At 45.4% G+C, this 17,488-nt stretch overlaps 2 non-coding genes across 2 annotated transcripts; both read right to left on the reverse strand.

Annotated features, from left to right (window-relative positions):
• Window positions 1-1,068: 1,068 nt before the first annotated feature.
• On the reverse strand, window positions 1,069-1,140 carry trnap-agg (transfer RNA proline (anticodon AGG)). Its single transcript has one exon. It is a non-coding gene; the product is annotated as a tRNA-Pro (tRNA).
• A 2,115-nt stretch (window positions 1,141-3,255) lies between these two features.
• trnap-agg (transfer RNA proline (anticodon AGG)) lies at window positions 3,256-3,327 on the reverse strand. The gene has a single exon. It is a non-coding gene; the product is annotated as a tRNA-Pro (tRNA).
• Window positions 3,328-17,488: the final 14,161 nt, after the last annotated feature.

Consider the following 17,488-nt stretch of genomic DNA (forward strand, 5'->3'; position numbering starts at 1 on the left):
TGACGGGGTGCCCTGGAAAGAGCTGTTCCTCTTTGGGTACCGCGGGTCTGAGAGGGGGGTTAACGCCATTTTAGTGAACCTCCTCCTCAGCCTAACGAGGACAGCTGTCTGGGAGAGGAGGAACCTCATGATGTACAATGGCCTGAAGCCAGACCTTGTCAGGCTGTGCATTGCCAGGGTGAAGGACTGCTTCTCTCTCAGCCTGGCCTACTGCAGGGCTGAGAGGCGGATGGCCGACTTTCGCAGGATCTTCTTAAAAAATAACATCTTTGTGGACCTGCGGGAGGAAGGCCTGTACTTCCGGCTCTGAGATGGGGGTGTCTTTGAACAAAAGACACACACGGCTCCACCCTTTTCCACCCCTGAATAGCATTGGCGAGTTGAATAGCATTCAATTCACATCGAATAGCATTGGCCCCTGAATAGCCCCTGAATAGCATTGGCGTAGCTCAGCACTGGGCCACTGGGCACAATTTCCCACCGTTTCCAGAGTGTAGTGGTTATCACGTTATCACGTTAGACCGTTACACAGACAGTTTCCATGAGACGTTGGACTTCCGATATTTAGAAGGATCCGTTTTTCAAGAAACATTTAAATTGATTCTTTTATCAAGCTCGTAGTTTTCCTTCAAATCTTGAAAGCTCTCAGTGAGAACATCATAGGCTGCAGGACGCCCCGTAACTTGATTACTTCAACAGAAAGAAGAGCAGACAGCTCGACAAATATGTGAGGCCCAGAGAGCGCAAGGCGAGCCGCACACGTTTCGGTGGCTGAGAGAGGGCAGTTTTTGCTTCTGCATTTCCCAAGTAAGGACGCATGACAACAAGCGATCGCGGTGCTCATCTACGACACAGTGGTGATGAGTTTTCAGTACGTGTTCTTTTGAACGAGCAATGAGGTTGCCGCCTTGGACAGCTGACTGCACGCTCTCATTGTGCCACGTGATGAGAATTCACCAGGCTCGTTCAGTCATTAGTCACATTCCATCGTTTGCCATAAGCAGACGCTGCGAAGTGATGTGGATATCAGTTCCCAGTCTTGTGGAAGAGGAGGAAAAGAGCACACGAGGGCTCGTCCGGGAGTTGAACCCGGGACCTCTCGCACCCTAAGCGAGAATCATACCACTAGACCAACGAGCCACAGCAGCACTTTCCATTTCAATCTGTCAGCGAGCTTGAGGATGGGGAGAGGCGCCATTCGCTCGTCCAGTCAGACCTTCATCAATAAGTCAAGAAAGCTGCAATTACACGACTGCCTTGCAGACGAAGGGCAGTGAACTGTGCCCGGTAAGAGGGGAACAAGCGGCACTAGGTGACGCCGAGGCATAAGTCCCAGCGAGGGGGGTTGGCTTGTATGGTACAGTGCTTGCTTTGCATGTGGGAGATAGCAGGATCAATTCCCGCATCCTCCAGGTGTGTGCTTAGAGCTTGATGTGCCGAAAGGTGTCCTTTAGCCTGTGGTCCCGCCTTACATGGAGAGCATCGTGCAGCTGTCAAGCGTTTCGCAGCCACGCCCCCTTTTCATCTTCTCTCTGGCTTAAGCGTCTCCGCCACTCTCTCTTGACATTTCATGTCAGCTTGTCAGAAGTCCGAGTGACAATTTTAATGGCTGAGTGAGGGCATGATGCTGAAGCAGAGAGGCCACTTCAGCCAGAGAGACTTGTGCTAGGTGAGCTCTGAAAGACGGACTCACAACAGAAACAGACCAAAAATGTATGGGTGAGATCAAAAGGCAAATGCAACATTCAGCAGAGGGCGTCTAAAGATTAGGGAACGGGCGACTGAAATCCATGTGAGGCAAACTTTCCGGTGTGTGTCCTGCAGCTGGGTTTGTTGGCGTAATTGGTAGTGCGTCAGTCTCGTCATCTGAAGGGCCTGAGTTTGATCCTCACACGGGGCAGGGCTGCTTCCTCTCTTGCTCTTTTCAAACACTTGCGGCAACTGTTCGCTCATAACCACGTCTGGAATGCGTGACCTTTACACGGGCGAGAAGCAACGCCGCATCCCTTTTCTAAAGAACATTCACATTCAGAAATAAGTCAAGAAATTTGCCATTACTTTCGCTCGCACTGCTGTCAGCCTGCCCATGTTGCCAAAGAAAGATTCACTCGGCGTCAACATGACAGAACAGCGATCACTTGAAAACAATGTTCCACACTCCGTAAGCAAGAACTTCAGTGTTTGCAGTCACCCGATATGCCGATAGTCAAAGGAGCGCAAAACACGAAGCGTCAAAAGACAAGATGAGTTGATGGAAAGAGCGTTGAATTGATGAGCACAAAAGTTCAGCTCGTACAATAGGCAACGAAGGTCCCAGCGTCGTCATCGCACTTGAAAGGACTGCCTTGCAGACCAAGGGCAGTGGGCGGTGCCCGGTAAGAGGGGCAGAGGCGGTAAGACATGATGCCGAGAAGCATGAAGCGAGGAGGATGAGCTCAAATGGTAGAGCGCTCGCTTAGCATGCCAGAGGTAGCGGGATTGATGCCCGCATCCTCCAGGTCTGAGTTTAGAGCTCCAGGAGCCTGGTGCTCTCATTTAGCCTCTGTGACTTCTGACAGGTGCTCCTCCGTTGCGGAGAGAATGTCCTTCAATTGTCAAGCGTTGAAGGGCCACACCTCCTTCCCAACCTCAGTCTGCACTGAGTGCGTCTCCGGCATTTTCTCGTCCAATTTGTCAGCTTAGCAAGTGAAAAGTATATCCGAGTGAAAACAGTGCTGATAATACTCTCAGGAATTGTTAGAAGACGTGCTTTTGATCATCGATTGCTTAACAATCACATTCGTTCGACTTGAGCAATCAAGCTCGTAGTTTTCCTTCAAATCTTGAAAGCTCTCAGTGAGAACATCATAGGCTGCAGGACGCCCCGTAACTTGATTACTTCAACAGAAAGAAGAGCAGACAGCTCCACAAATATGCGAGGCGCAGAGAGCGCAAGGCGAGCCGCACACGTTTCGGTGGCTGAGAGAGGGCAGTTTTTGCTTCTGCATTTCCCAAGTAAGGACGCATGACAACAAGCGATCGCGGTGCTCATCTACGACATAGTGGTGATGAGTTTTCAGTACGTGTTCTTTTGAACGAGCAATGAGGTTGCCGCCTTGGACAGCTGACTGCACGCTCTCATTGTGCCACGTGATGAGAATTCACCAGGCTCGTTCAGTCATTAGTCACATTCCATCGTTTGCCATAAGCAGACGCTGCGAAGTGATGTGGATATCAGTTCCCAGTCTTGTGGAAGAGGAGGAAAAGAGCACACGAGGGCTCGTCCGGGAGTTGAACCCGGGACTTCTCGCACCCTAAGCGAGAATCATACCACTAGACCAACGAGCCACAGCAGCACTTTCCATTTCAATCTGACGCGAGCTTGAGGATGGGGGAGAGGCGTCATTCGCTCGACCAGTCAGACCTTCATCAATAAGTCAAGAAAGCCGCAATTACACGACTGCCTTGTAGACGAAGGGCAGTGAACTGTGCCCGGTAAGAGGGGAACAAGCGGCACTAGGTGACGCCGAGGCATAAGTCCCAGCGAGGGGGGTTGGTTTGTATGGTACAGCGCTTGCTTTGCATGTGGGAGGTAGCAGGATCAATTCTCGCATCCTCCAGGTGTGTGCTTAGAGCTTGATGTGCCAAAAGGTGTCCTTTAGCCTGTGGTCACACCTTGCATGGAGAGCATCGTGCAGCTGTCAAGCGTTTCGCAGCCACGCCCCCTTTTCATCTTCTCTCTGGCTTAAGCGTCACTCCGCCCCTCTCTCTTGACATTTCATGTCAGCTTGTCAGAAGTCCGAGTGACAATTTTAATGGCTGAGTGAGGGCACGATGCTGAAGCAGAGAGGCCACTTCAGCCAGAGAGACTTGTGCTAGGTGAGATCTGAAAGACGGACTCACAACAGAAACAGACCAAAAATGTATGGGTGAGATCAAAAGGCAAATGCAACATTCAGCAGAGGGCGTCTAAAGATTAGGGAACGGGCGACTGAAATCCATGTGAGGCAAACTTTCCGGTGTGTGTCCTGCAGCTGGGTTTGTTGGCGTAATTGGTAGTGCGTCAGTCTCGTCATTTGAAGGGCCTGAGTTTGATCCTCACACGGGGCAGGGCTGCTTCCTCTCTTGCTCTTTTCAAACACTTGCGGCAACTGTTCGCTCATAACCACGTCTGGAATGCGTGACCTTTACACGGGCGAGAAGCAACGCCGCATCCCTTTTCTAAAGAACATTCACATTCAGAAATAAGTCAAGAAATTTGCCATTACTTTCGCTCGCACTGCTGTCAGCCTGCCCATGTTGCCAAAGAAAGATTCACTCGGCGTCAACATGACAGAACAGCGATCACTTGAAAACAATGTTCCACACTCCGTAAGCAAGAACTTCAGTGTTTGCAGTCACCCGATATGCCGATGGTCAAAGGAGCGCAAAACACGAAGCGTCAAAGGACAAGATGAGTTCATGGAAAGAGCATTGATGAGCACAAAAGTTCAGCTCGTACAATAGGCAACGAAGGTCCCGGCTTTGTCATCGCATTTGAAAGGACTCCCTTGCAGACTAAGGGCAGTGGAAGGTTGCTGTTTTGAGATGGAGGCATTCGGATGGTGGGCCGATATTTATTCTTCTTAAGGAATTTTTCATCGTGAAAGATCGGTCCACAGGTAATCCAAAGAACTTACAAATTTTTTGGACTCAGGGAATCGCGTGCTACCAGAAGGGAGTGAATTGCTCAAACACATGACATGCCCCCTTGATCTCACATGCACAATTCTGCTGCAACATGCACTGCTACCGTCCACACCAGGCAGTGGGGCTTCAGCAGAATTTGCTACGGCACCTGCAATTACATATCCAACTGCACACGTATACATGGCCCTTCTGTCCTTTTCAGGATCTAAAAAAAAAGCATAGCGTGGTTTTCCTGCCACCTGATTGACTTCATCTCCCTCAGAATGTGCCCTGCCACATTCATTGCTGAAGCAGGACGGAGGCTAACAGACATGTCAGAACAGTGAGGTTCATGGATCTCTCCAAAATATTGTGGTTGTAGTGGAAGAGATATGGTTTAAATTGTACCTTGGTATTTCAAACTCACTCTAGAATGTTATCCATTTCTATTTTATTTTGACAGGAACTGTTAAAAGGCTAATGACACTAGATGAAAAGAGAAGAAAGAAAACACAACATTGAAATGTTGTGTTTTTTTTCTTTTCTTTTAAGCATGGAATAGACCTATTACTTGTTCCTTTGCAGCCTACACATGGTGACGCAGCTCCCCACCTGAACTGCTAATGATACTAGATGCCTGGTAGTTTGTGGTACTTGGTTATTGTCTTATATTTGCTCAAACTGCATATGTGTGATTGCATATTTTTGTGTATTTTCATATGTCAATATTTAATTCACTGACATTCCTGTATGATTGGAAGGAAGGCAGATTGGATTTGACACAGGACGCCTGCTCATATATGTTGATCTTTGTTGGGCTGGAAAAACAATGATAAAAAGTGAATGAAAAAAGATCTCTCCAACATTTCCCTTCTCTTGGCCATGGTTACACTGCCCTTTCTTTCCGTCTTTTGTCCTTCTACAAAGATTCCAGGGCTCTTTATCCACCATAATATCAGAAGCCAAAAATAACCATCTAATGTGTAAACAGCATTTGTAATGTTGGTAGCTGGAAGAGGTTAAGTATGTTTGCAAGACCTAGTTGATTACACCACAGACTTACCTTGTTGTTGTCAGTTTTTTTTCTCTTTTAAAGGCTGTGCTGGACTGTACCACTATCATAGAAGATTTTTTTCAAGACACATCGCAGTTCCATAGTAGAATTTATCAATAGTAGAATTCCATAGGACATTATTTATCAACATCTAACATTACCCAGTGTGAGACTCTGCCAGTAAACCTCAGAGCATTGAGTTCTCCACTGGTGAAGATGGCTTTCTGAAGTCATGAAATCCACTGCTGGGATGCCTGAGAGACAGTGATTGAATCCTGGCTGGAATAAGGCTCTCTGTTAGTGTTGATCTGTGGTAAAAAGGGAAAACTCCTTTACTTTAGTCACTTTGAAAGTTCAAATGTACAGATCTTCAGAAACCCCAGTCTGAAGGATGAAGCAGGTTCTGCTCAAGGAGTTGCCTATGTTTTGCTCCATTCATTCCAAGCAGATAGTCCAACATTTGGCTTCTCTTGGCCATGATTACACTGCCCTTTCTTTCATCTTTGTACTTCTACAAAGATTCCAGGACTCTTAATCCACCATAATATCAGAAGCCAAAATTAACCTTCTAACATGTACAAATCATTTGCAATGAAAGGAGGTGGAAGGGTTTAAGAATGTTTGTAAGACCTGGTTGATTACCACACATAGACAAAGGCTATAGGAGGGGTGTGATGGACTGTACCACTATCATAGAAGATGTTTTTCTTCTAAGGACACTTCTGTAGCGGCAAGGCGTATTTAAAATACAGGAATTAAGTTTGCTGCTCCCTTGCCAGTCCCTCTCTCCCTCATCTCAGTGCAGCTGGATACAGAGAGGCCATTCCATCTGGTTCACATTTAAGGTGTTTTTCTAGCTGATAGAATTTCCTGATATGGAACAGCTCCCAAGGCTGAGATTCACCAGCCACCCTAATAAGTGGTCATCTCTGGCGCCTTACTGTCTGGGAGATTCCATGGTAGAGGTTCATCCCAAGGTTTACAACCCTAAGGTCAGAGGTCACTGTTACTCATCCTCCACCTCAATCAGCCAATCAGGAACTGGTAGGGCAGGGTAACCCCACGTGGGTCTCGAATGCCCGCGGAACTTTAAGCCAATGAACTACTGTAGTTCCTCCAGATAAAACAGGCAGCACAACACCCCGAAAAGGCCCCTCCAGGATGCTCTCAGACTCAGCTCGGACAATCACGTGACGGCCAGTGTGTCCAAGTGCCAGGACTTGACTTTGTTCTAAGAGTCGAGAATGGAGGTTGCCCGGGCGTAACAAAAGGATCCGCCCGAGGTTAGCCCAGCAGCAAGCCTCGTGAACCACCGGTACTCCACCTCCAAAGCTTGCCTGATCAACGAGTGAACTACGGTCGGAACTGTCGACAGCTGAATCTCAGGATTCAGGACTAGCGCTACATCAGGAACGAACTGGTCTTCCCATCTAAAGAGTGTGACTTGCTTGGACTCGCAGTCACTTTCCATGTGCACAAGCTCTGCTAGTTCAGCCGGGACTAACTAGGTCTTCAGAGAGCCCACTGCCTGTGCACAGCAGGAAGAATCTCTCCTTCCTTCTCCCACACTGAACAGGACTGGCTGGCACCAGGCAAGAGGACACCAATCGGATGCAGCAACAGCCTGTCACTGTTCCCTTGTGTCCGTGGGAGATCTGAATCCACACAGATTTGATGAGTATTCAACATTCTGCATTACAGCTCGAGAATTCAATTGTTACCTCAACCTGAGTTTATATCAATTTAATTCCTATCGGTGATGTACTTGCTTGCGAGTATCTAGTGTAGAAGTTGTAATCAAAGCTCATTTACAAAACGGTACACTTGAATGGTATACTGAATGTATGTCCCTATTGGTTTGTAACTCTTTGTTATTGAATATATACCTTTTGTATTCTGCTAACCCTCACTATAAGATCTGTTATGTTTATATGCACATTTTATGTATTAATAAATGTATTGTCGTGTATTAGTATTCATGCTGTCACGATTGTAGTCCCTCCCCCTTAAGGGTGCTCCGGTTCTTTCACGTCAGATTTGATTTTGTGCACCTGCCCCCTGTTTCAGCTTTCTTCCAGCCCCCCTTAAAAGCCAGACACCCACTCAGTTTGGGTCTCTGCATTGATTCCTGCATCATGCGAGCGCGGGACCTGGATGCGCCAATGAATTGAGTTATCTACTAGTGAAAATGATTTGCTGAAGTAATGAAATCCATTGCTGGTGGAAACAATGAGGGAGCATGTCTGGGAGACAGTGACTGAATCCTGGCTGGAATCAGGCTGGCTGCTAGTATTGATCTGTGGGGATCAAATGGGACACTTTAGAGTCACTTTGAAAGTGAAAATGAACAGCAACTGGACGCCTTGATAGTCAGTTAGGGGGGATTCAGCTCTCTCATTATAACTTAGCCAATAATTTCTGCTGTTATATAACAATATAGAGATTTTCAGTTTTCTTCTCATCTGTCTCCAGAAAGAATTTTGATAGTGCTAATAACCTTGGATTAGTCTGTTTTCACTTTGTTAAAGAATCTTCCTTCCGTAAGAGGACTAATTGCAACCTGTAACCTGTAAATAAAGACCTTTTCACTCCAGTTCATTTTGTTCTCAGAATATTGCTGACAACACATTGCTTACAGGAAATGGAAAGTGAAATTAAGATTCCCCTTTGCTGCTAATTGTCTATCATTTGCGATAGGAGACCTGTGTACTGAAGAGTTGTTTTACAAAGGACTGAAAAAATGTACTGTAGCAGACATTTATTTAGGTTGTGTAGGAAATTTTGTGAATATGGTGCCTTGCAAAACTATTTGGACATTTAATATTAATATTCCAAAATTTTATTAAACTTAATATCTGAGGTTAAGATATGCTATAGAAAATGTCTGCAAAAACTAAAGAGAAAATTTAAATATGATGATTGACATGTATTCGGGCAGACCTGGCTACCCAGAGAACACAGAACCAGTGACCACAGCCTAGCCATGGAAACTGGACACACACAAACCTGACTGCTCAGACAGGATAGGCTCAGTGACCACAGTCTGGACACAGAAACTGGTCACAGACAGACCTGACTGTCCAGAGAGCACAAATTGTGCTCCCACTGCTAGCAGGGAGAAGCAGAGACAGAGATGCAATTTCTGCGGTACTGATGAAACACTGTACAATTGTTCCACATTACTATCTGTGGTGTCTCCGGGGGAATAGTTTATGTAAACAAAGGTCGTACTTACACCACACTTTACTGTCCTCCGATCCGTGGCGTTTCTTCCAACAACTGTCTTCCTAATACAGTCCGTAATCCGTTCCCTTAGTCCTGATTCGTTCCGAGTTCCAAAAGTTCGTAATAAAGACAATCCGCGATGTATCCTAAACCAGTGTCCGTAATCCAGAATCATAAACCTTTCTCCTTGCAGTCGTTCGTTAGCCCGATCCTTAACATCCACCTCTTTCCACTCTTTTCCTCCAAAACACATTCACCTTACCGGCTTCCACCCTGTTCACTGCCTCCGGGCCACTTATATCCCGGTTCCTGATGCGTCTCAGCTGTGTCTCGTTGTCTCTTAAGGTAGACCCTTTCCATCTACTGGTCAGCCGATTCTTTTTGTCTGCCATCTCGCTAAGGTCCATCTCTAGCATTTTCAGCGTTTCATTTCGGAAGTACCTGTTAGAGATGACCCTTCCCCGTGTCCTCTTACATATCACACAGGTGTTATTCCAGTCTTTCTTAGCTGTAAAAAATGTTATGTAAATTTTTGTTTTTCCAGATATACACTGTCTATTATCTAAAGGGGTTGTTTCCCATTGTTATTGTCTATGAAATGGTCACTTCTTGTACCCTACATGTTCCCTGAGATTCAGAGATTTTCTCATTCCTGGATTGAGCAGTGAGAATTTTTTTTCCAACTTTTAAGTTCAAATACAGAACAAACACGTACAGTATAAACCTTTACAGCATTATATATCTAAAATGGTAAATATGCACGCATGAGCAAAACAAAACCAAAATAGAAAATACATTTTGCTCTGGTCAATAAAAACAACATTTTCAGTTGGAAGCTTTTCACAAGCATGTTTTTCTTCCTTTTTGTTTCTAATTGTTTTCTTGCACAACATTTAAGGGAAAGAGAGATGTAGTTGTTTAATAGAGCAGTTGTATCTTTCTTTCTCCTATTATGAGTGGCCCTGCCATCATTCTGCTCCGATTACTTCTTGCTATTTATGCGGCAATGGCGATTTAACAGCTCAGGCAGACTGAGTGGAGAAGAGGATCTGTGTCTTCGTAACATCTAATAGAAATTTCTCCTGGAATGTCTCTTAAGTGGTTTAATCCCATTATTTCTTACCTGAGAAATAAAGGATTCTGTCAGGAAAACACTTGAGTTAGAGAAGAGGTATTCACCCATTTTTCATATATTTTAAAGATTTTTTTTTAAAATGACAAAGTCACACACACCACAGGGAACCACCACAGGATATAGGTTGCCACAGGAAATAAGATTTTATAACTGAATCCTATAAAAAATATAAAACAGAGACCTATTGGACATTACTGTAGTTAAAGCTCACCTTAGAAATTGTTGGTGATTGGACAGCAGTCCCGAAAGTCTATTAGCTAAACTGAGACAGAATATGCAGGGTTTTCTTTTGTGTTTTTGTTGATGTTTGTTGTTCTTGTCAACAGCAGTACAGTATGTTACTTAAAATGACCGTTACATTGATTATCTTAAAAAGCAAAATACAGTCTGTATCATGTTATTTGAGGATGGATACACGACAAATAGAAAGTGAAACCGACAACCGAAACTGAGAAACTCATGAATTATTCATCTGTGGGAGTGTCCCATGTTTTATACTGTGCAGAGTAGGGCAGATAAAAACAAAGTGAAAGAAAGAAGAAAGAAGAGGCGGAGGTAATGCCAATGCTAACCAAAAAAGGTTATTTAATCTCACTAAAACTGATTGGATGATGTGCTAGTGGGCAGTGAGCAGGTGTTTATTAGGAGGAAATAAAAGGATGTTAATTTTTTTATCTGCTCTAAGTAAACGGAACAAGCTCACTTAGAAACAACGATAAAGCATCCTAAAGTTAACACTCTCAACTGGGTGGATGAAGAGTCAACTAAATTTAAGAACACAATTGCAGAAATAAACATTGTCCAAAATGGATTTAGACACGTTTAAAACAGAAGATCCGCTTACATGTTTAAGTGATCTCTCCAGTGAAGGTTTTAATGAACTTAATGAAAACCCAACTGCTTCGGATTTGAAAAATAAAGTGGAGCCTGGTAAGTTATTAACATCGAAGAGTATTTACAGAAAGTTAAATTTGAGATTGCCATAAAAGGTTATTAGCTGAGGTAAGACAATTGACAAGTATCAGTAATCATAGCTGTTTTTGATCCATGATGGAAAAATAAACAGTGCTGTGCTAGTTCATTAGCACTGTATATTTAACATTTTTACCACAGAATTTAAGCATTTAATCCATGTGCAGTTAACAAGGACAGAGGTGGTGTACCAGGACACTTTGATCGCCTCATTTTAACAAGTGAATCATATTGAAGGGTTAAGGGTTAAAAGTGCTACTATATTAACTAGATGAGGATAGGAAAATAGATTTGTTTGGAACTTTGTGTGGGAATGATTAAAAATAAGCAACTCTTTTTCTTTGTCTGTGGTCTGGTAGATTTGTGCCAATGTATGCCTTGGTAGCAAAATGTCATTGTAACTGTGCTAGAAAATTATTTCTTATTTGCAGCAGTCCTTTGATTATGAAAGTTAGACAGTAACCAGAAATGATCAATTTACAGAACAGTCATTGCTGTTGTACTAATGAGAAAGGTACTGTACTCGCATTACTCAGATATTAGAAGTTGCTTTAGATGAAATGTTTTATGAATTTTAGAAGCAGCAATCTGTTTGTCTGCTAGTCTAAGTCTCTCAGTAAGTAAGTTTGGAGCACAGAAACAAAGTTCAGGAAGTGAATGGTTCAAAATAAATCTAGAACATTTTCACAGGCAAATTGATTCCAAATTAGGTTGTTCGAGAAAAAAACTAAAATTATTAACCAAACATGTAAACTTTTATTCCATACTCAAAAGAAAACAAACACAATGCCAGCTGTGGAAACACAACGTTTTGGCTGACTGCCCTATCTTTCTTACACCTGAAGAAGGCTCCACAGTTGAAACTTTGTGTTTAGTTTCTTCTCTTTTCAGCATTGAAATAAACCTTTACTTGTTCCTTTGCAGCCTACACATGCTGACTAATTGTATTATTAAATGAAGTTTGAGAGGAATAACAGTAACATTTTAGTCTCACCCAGCTGTTTCTAAACATATTTGTTATTTAAACTAACTATTGTCACAGAAGTCAGAAGGGACAAACCGTGGAGAGGCAAGAGAGTGAAAAATACCCCATGTGAAGCAGTGGAATGGGGGTTAGCCCGGGCTCAGCCGTGCAAAGAGTTCTGGAGTGACGTAAAGAAACCTATGCCCTCAGGTCATGGATGGAGCCACGACCTGGTGCTAGGCGGGTCTCAGAACATCCGAACGTCAATGCTGAGCGAAGCAGAATAAGTGACCCGGAAATATATCCCAGAGAGAGAGACACCGGAAGGAGAGCAAAGCACAGGAAGCTTGGGACAGGACAGAGAAGCTACAGAGGGCATGACAGTACCCCCCCCTTCATGGGCGGCTCCAGACACCCAACGAATAAATGAGCTGCACAGCACTGGGGGGAGGAAAAACCTCATTTAACTGAAAGGAAACCAGCGGAAGTCCACGGCTGAGAGCTGCCCCCTCCTCCAGGGTATAAACCTTTATTGGGTAGAGGAAGGGGGGGGGTCAGTTAGAGCTCCGGAGGCTTAAAACAAAAAAAAAGACAAGTACACAAGCACAAACCACAACAAACATAAACCTGGGAGACCAGGGTGACAACAAAAAACAGGTAGGAACCAAAAAGGGGACCAAATAGGAGGGGAAACCAGGAAATGAAAAATCAAAACACAAAAACAAAAAATAAAAAGACAAAAACCTGGGAAAAATACCACAAACTAGGCAAAACACGTTCAACATTCTATCACTGATATCGGAATGAACAACCCGAGGAGAGCCAGGCACGAAACCCGTTCACAGACATGGATGCTCAGAGTGATATCCAGCAATGAGAACAGGAAAGCAGGAAAAAAGCTCAACATTCTATCACTGATATAAAAGTGATCTACCTGAGGAGAGCCAGGCACAGGGCCCACTCACAGGCACAGAAGAATGGAATGATATCCAGCGATGATGACAGGAGGGCCAGATCAACATCCAATCACGGATCCCAGGAGAGACAACCCGAGGAAAGCCAGGTATTCAGGAGTGTATGTCGGAATGGCATAACACAGAATGACCCGCTCACAGACACGGAAGTCACGAGTAGCATCCCGAGATTAGAATAGGAGAACTGAAAAAAAAGCCCAGAGAAAAAGAAAAAACTGCGGCAAGATAAAAAAGCACTGCTGGCGGGGTCGTAGATGGGTCAGCATTCTGTCACGGATGTCGGAAGGGACATACCGTGGAGAGGCAGGAGAGCGAAAAGACCCTATGGGAAGCAACAGGAACGGGGGTTAGCCCGGGCTCAGCAGTACAAAGAGTTCTGGAGTTCTGAACACCTATGATTTTAGCAGGAATTGCGAGTGCTTTGCACATGTCGAACTTCAAGTACAAACTACTACAACAGTTGTAGACATAATTCAATATCACCGGCAAAGTCCAATACCGGCAAGGTCAGAGAAAATCATGTTCACCCAAGGAATTTAGTCTTTGAATGTCTAGCAGGAAAATTCATTTATACTCCCGTTACACTGTCAGCTAAAATTTGTGACTGTGCTGGTCTGAGGGACCCCAGACTGGACAGCACTGGAGCTGAGGGACACCAGACTGGACTGGACTGGAGCTGAGGGGCCCCAGACTGGACTAGACTGGAGCTGAGAGGCCCCAGACTGGACTGGACCAAAGCTGAGGGACCTCAGGCTGTGCTATACCGAAGCTGAGGGACCCCAGACTGTGCTGTACCGAAGCTTAGGGACCCCAGTCTGAACCGAAGCTGAGGGACCCCAGTCTGTGCTGGACCGAAGCTGAGGGACCCCAGACTGGACCGAAGCTGAGGGACCCCAGTCTGTGCTGGACCGAAGCTGAGGGACCCCAGACTGGACCGAAGCTGAGGGACCCCAGTCTGTGCTGGACCGAAGCTGAGGGACCCCAGACTGTGCTGGACCGATGCTGAGGGACCCCAGTCTGGACTGAAGCTGAGGGACCCCAGACTGCACTGGACTGAAGCTGAGGGGCCCCAGACTGGACTGAAGCTGAGGGGCCCCAGACTGGTCTGGACTGAAGCTGAGGGGCCCCAGACTGGACTGATGACCTTTTTTTAAGCATCAATAAAAAATTTTTTTAAAAAAATCTCTCGCTCTCACCCTGCAGTCCGTGTGGGTCCTGATGCCCCAGTATAGTGACGGGGACACTGGACTGTAAACGGGAGCCGTCCTTCGGATGAGACGTAAAACCGAGGTCCTGACTCTCTGTGCTCGTTAACAATCCCGGGGTGTTTCTGGAGAAGAGTAGGGGTGTTACCCCAGTGTCCTGGCCTGATTCCCCCCCTGGTCTTGACCCATCATGGCCTCCTTATCACCCCCCTCTCTGAACTGGCTCCATCCCTCTGCTCTCCTCCCCACTGAGAGCTGCTGTGTGCTGAGCGGACTGGAGCATCATCCAGGTAGGGGCTGCACACTGGGGGGGCTGGAGGGGATCCCCCTGACCTGGGAGGAGCTCTGAGTGGAGAGTCCAGACTTATTAATTATTATTATTATTCGTGCTGCACTGGTCTTCAGTCCTGGCAGTGAGAGGGGGACTCTGTGATCAGTACAGATACAGTGCCTTGCGAAAGTATTCGGCCCCCTTGAACTTTTCAACCTTTTGCCACATTTCAGGCTTCAAACATAAAGATATAATTTTATTTTATGTGAAGAATCACTAACAAGTGGGACACAATTGTGAAGTGGAACGAAATCTATTGGATTTTTGAAACTTTTTTAACTAATAAAAAAATGAAAAGTGGGGCGTGCAAAATTATTCGGCCCCTTTACTTTCAGTGCAGCAAACTCACTCCAGAAGTTCAGCAAGGATCTCTGAATGATCCAATGTTGTCCTAAATGACTGATGGTGATAAATAGAATCCACCTGTGTGTAATCAAGTCTCTGTATAAATGCACCTGCTCTGTGATAGTCTCAAGGTTCTGTTGAAAGCGCAGAGAGCATCATGAAGACCAAGGAACACACCAGGCAGGTCCGTAATACTGTTGTGGAGAAGTTTAAAGCCGGATTTGGATACAAAAAGATTTCCCAAGCTTCAAACATCCCAAGGAGCACTGTGCAAGCGATCATCTTGAAATGGAAGGAGTATCAGACCACTGCAAATCTACCAAGACCTGGCCGTCCCTCTAAACTTTCAGCTCAGACAAGGAGAAGACTGATCAGAGATGCAGCCAAGAGGCCCATGATCACTCTGGATGAACTGCAGAGAACTACAGCTGAGGTGGGAGAGTCTGTCCATAGGACAACAATCAGTCTTACACTGCACAAATCTGGCCTTTATGGAAGAGTGGCAAGAAGAAAGCCATTTCTCAAAGATATCCATAAAAAGTCTCGTCTAAAGTTTGCCACAAGCCACCTGGGAGACACCCCAAACATGTGGAAGAAGGTGCTCTGGTCAGATGAAACCAAAATCGAACTTTTTGGCCACAATGCAAAACGATATGTTTGGCGTAAAAGCAACACAGCTCATCACCCTCAACACACCATCCCCACTGTCAAACATGGTGGTGGCAGCATCATGGTTTGGGCCTGCTTTTCTTCAGCAGGGACAGGGAAGATGGTTAAAATTGAGGGGAAGATGGATGCAGCCAAATACAGGACCATTCTGGATGAAAACCTGTTGGAGTCTGCAAAAGACCTGAAACTGGGACGGAGATTTATCTTCCAACAAGACAATGATCCCAAACATACAGCAAAATCTACAAAGGAATGGCCAAGTCAAAGTCCAGACCTGAATCCAATCGAGAATCTGTGGAAAGAGCTGAAAACTGCTGTTCACAAACGCTCTCCATCCAACCTCACTGAGCTCGAGCTGTTTTGCAAGGAAGAATGGGCAAGATTTTCAGTCTCTCGATGTGCAAAACTGATAGAGACATACCCCAAGCGACTTGCAGCTGTAATCGCAGCAAAAGGTGGCTCTACAAAGTATTAACGCAAGGGGGCCGAATAATTTTGCACGCCCCACTTTTCATTTTTTTATTAGTTAAAAAAGTTTCAAAAATCCAATAGATTTCGTTCCACTTCACAATTGTGTCCCACTTGTTGGTGATTCTTCACATAAAATAAAAAATTTATATCTTTATGTTTGAAGCCTGAAATGTGGCAAAAGGTTGAAAAGTTCAAGGGGGCCGAATACTTTCGCAAGGCACTGTACTTATGACTGTCTAATAATACACGATAGAAATGGAAAACAGGGTAGCGCTGGAGTCCCTTCGAAACGTTTTGAACTGCCAGAAGAAGTTTTCACAACCCGGACTCGTGAAGGTACAGGTCTTCTCCCTTCGTCCGGAGTAAGGTGAGAGGTCACCCCTGTGACCTGTGTCACTTCTGTGACGATTGGGAGACCCCGGTTCGACCAGCCCCCACGGTGGAGGAAACGACCCGCTGGAGAGAACACGCACTCCACACAGAAGGGTCACCTCGGCATTTATTCCAACAGCAAAACAACACCAGAGAGAAACGGTCTCCGAAAGATAAGCGCACACCGGGAAAAACACGACTGGGTCATTACAAATGGGAATAGGAGTTCTTTTTTTCTTTTCCGGACGTCAGTTGGATCGTGTCCTGGTGATTTCTCCCGTTTCGAACGGAGTTTAATGTCCCGTTTCTACTTTATTAGAGAGAGGCACTGAACTTTGGGGAACGTGACATCCACCCAGTATTACTAGTAGGTTGATAAATATAAATGTTCTTTTTCCCCCCATATGATACCTCGCAAAATATAACGATGGCCAACTCCATAAGTCGAAATTTAAACCCTTCTCACGCTACAAGACAGTTCGTCAACATCACCGCGGCCCAAAGCGCGACCTTCGGTATGACGTTGGCGGAAAAGGGGGTAGGGTAAGTGCGTCACAGCCGGGGGAAGCCCCTATCACGTGAGAGGGGTGCGGCGGGCGACGAGCCCCCGGGGGTGAAGAGAAGTTGATTTGCGTGGGGTGTGGAAACACTACACGACCGGGCAAGCGAGCCGTTTTTTTTTTGTTTTGTTTTTTCCAGAACATCAGAACAACCGCAGAGATGACCATCGATCCACCTCCAGACGTTTCCTTTTTTGTCCTCTTTGGCCTCCAAAATAAAAAAAAAAACTGGGATCCATCGTGGCATTGCCAAATTAAAACGTCAACCACTTTTCGGGCTTTCGTGCTGTCCATGATGAAACCGTCATGGTTGTGTAAGCATACGTTACGTCACAGACCGGCGGCGCTCGGACGCGAGGAGTGTCGTTACGTTTTTGAAATGGCACGTCAGACAAGATCTCTGACAAGATCTCCGAAAAACCCAAACCTGTAAAATTCAATTTCAATTCAGTTTTTTTATATAGCACCTTTCACAACAAGAATACCCCAAGGCCCCAAACAAAGGAGTTGTTCCACACCCCCGCCACCCTCTGTGTACAGTAGAGCCCCCTGTACTGACTGGAG

This window comes from Lepisosteus platostomus, chromosome 5 (genome assembly GCF_059453375.1).
Source record: "Lepisosteus platostomus isolate fLepPlt1 chromosome 5, fLepPlt1.hap1, whole genome shotgun sequence".
NCBI classification, from domain to species: Eukaryota; Metazoa; Chordata; class Actinopteri; order Semionotiformes; family Lepisosteidae; genus Lepisosteus; species Lepisosteus platostomus.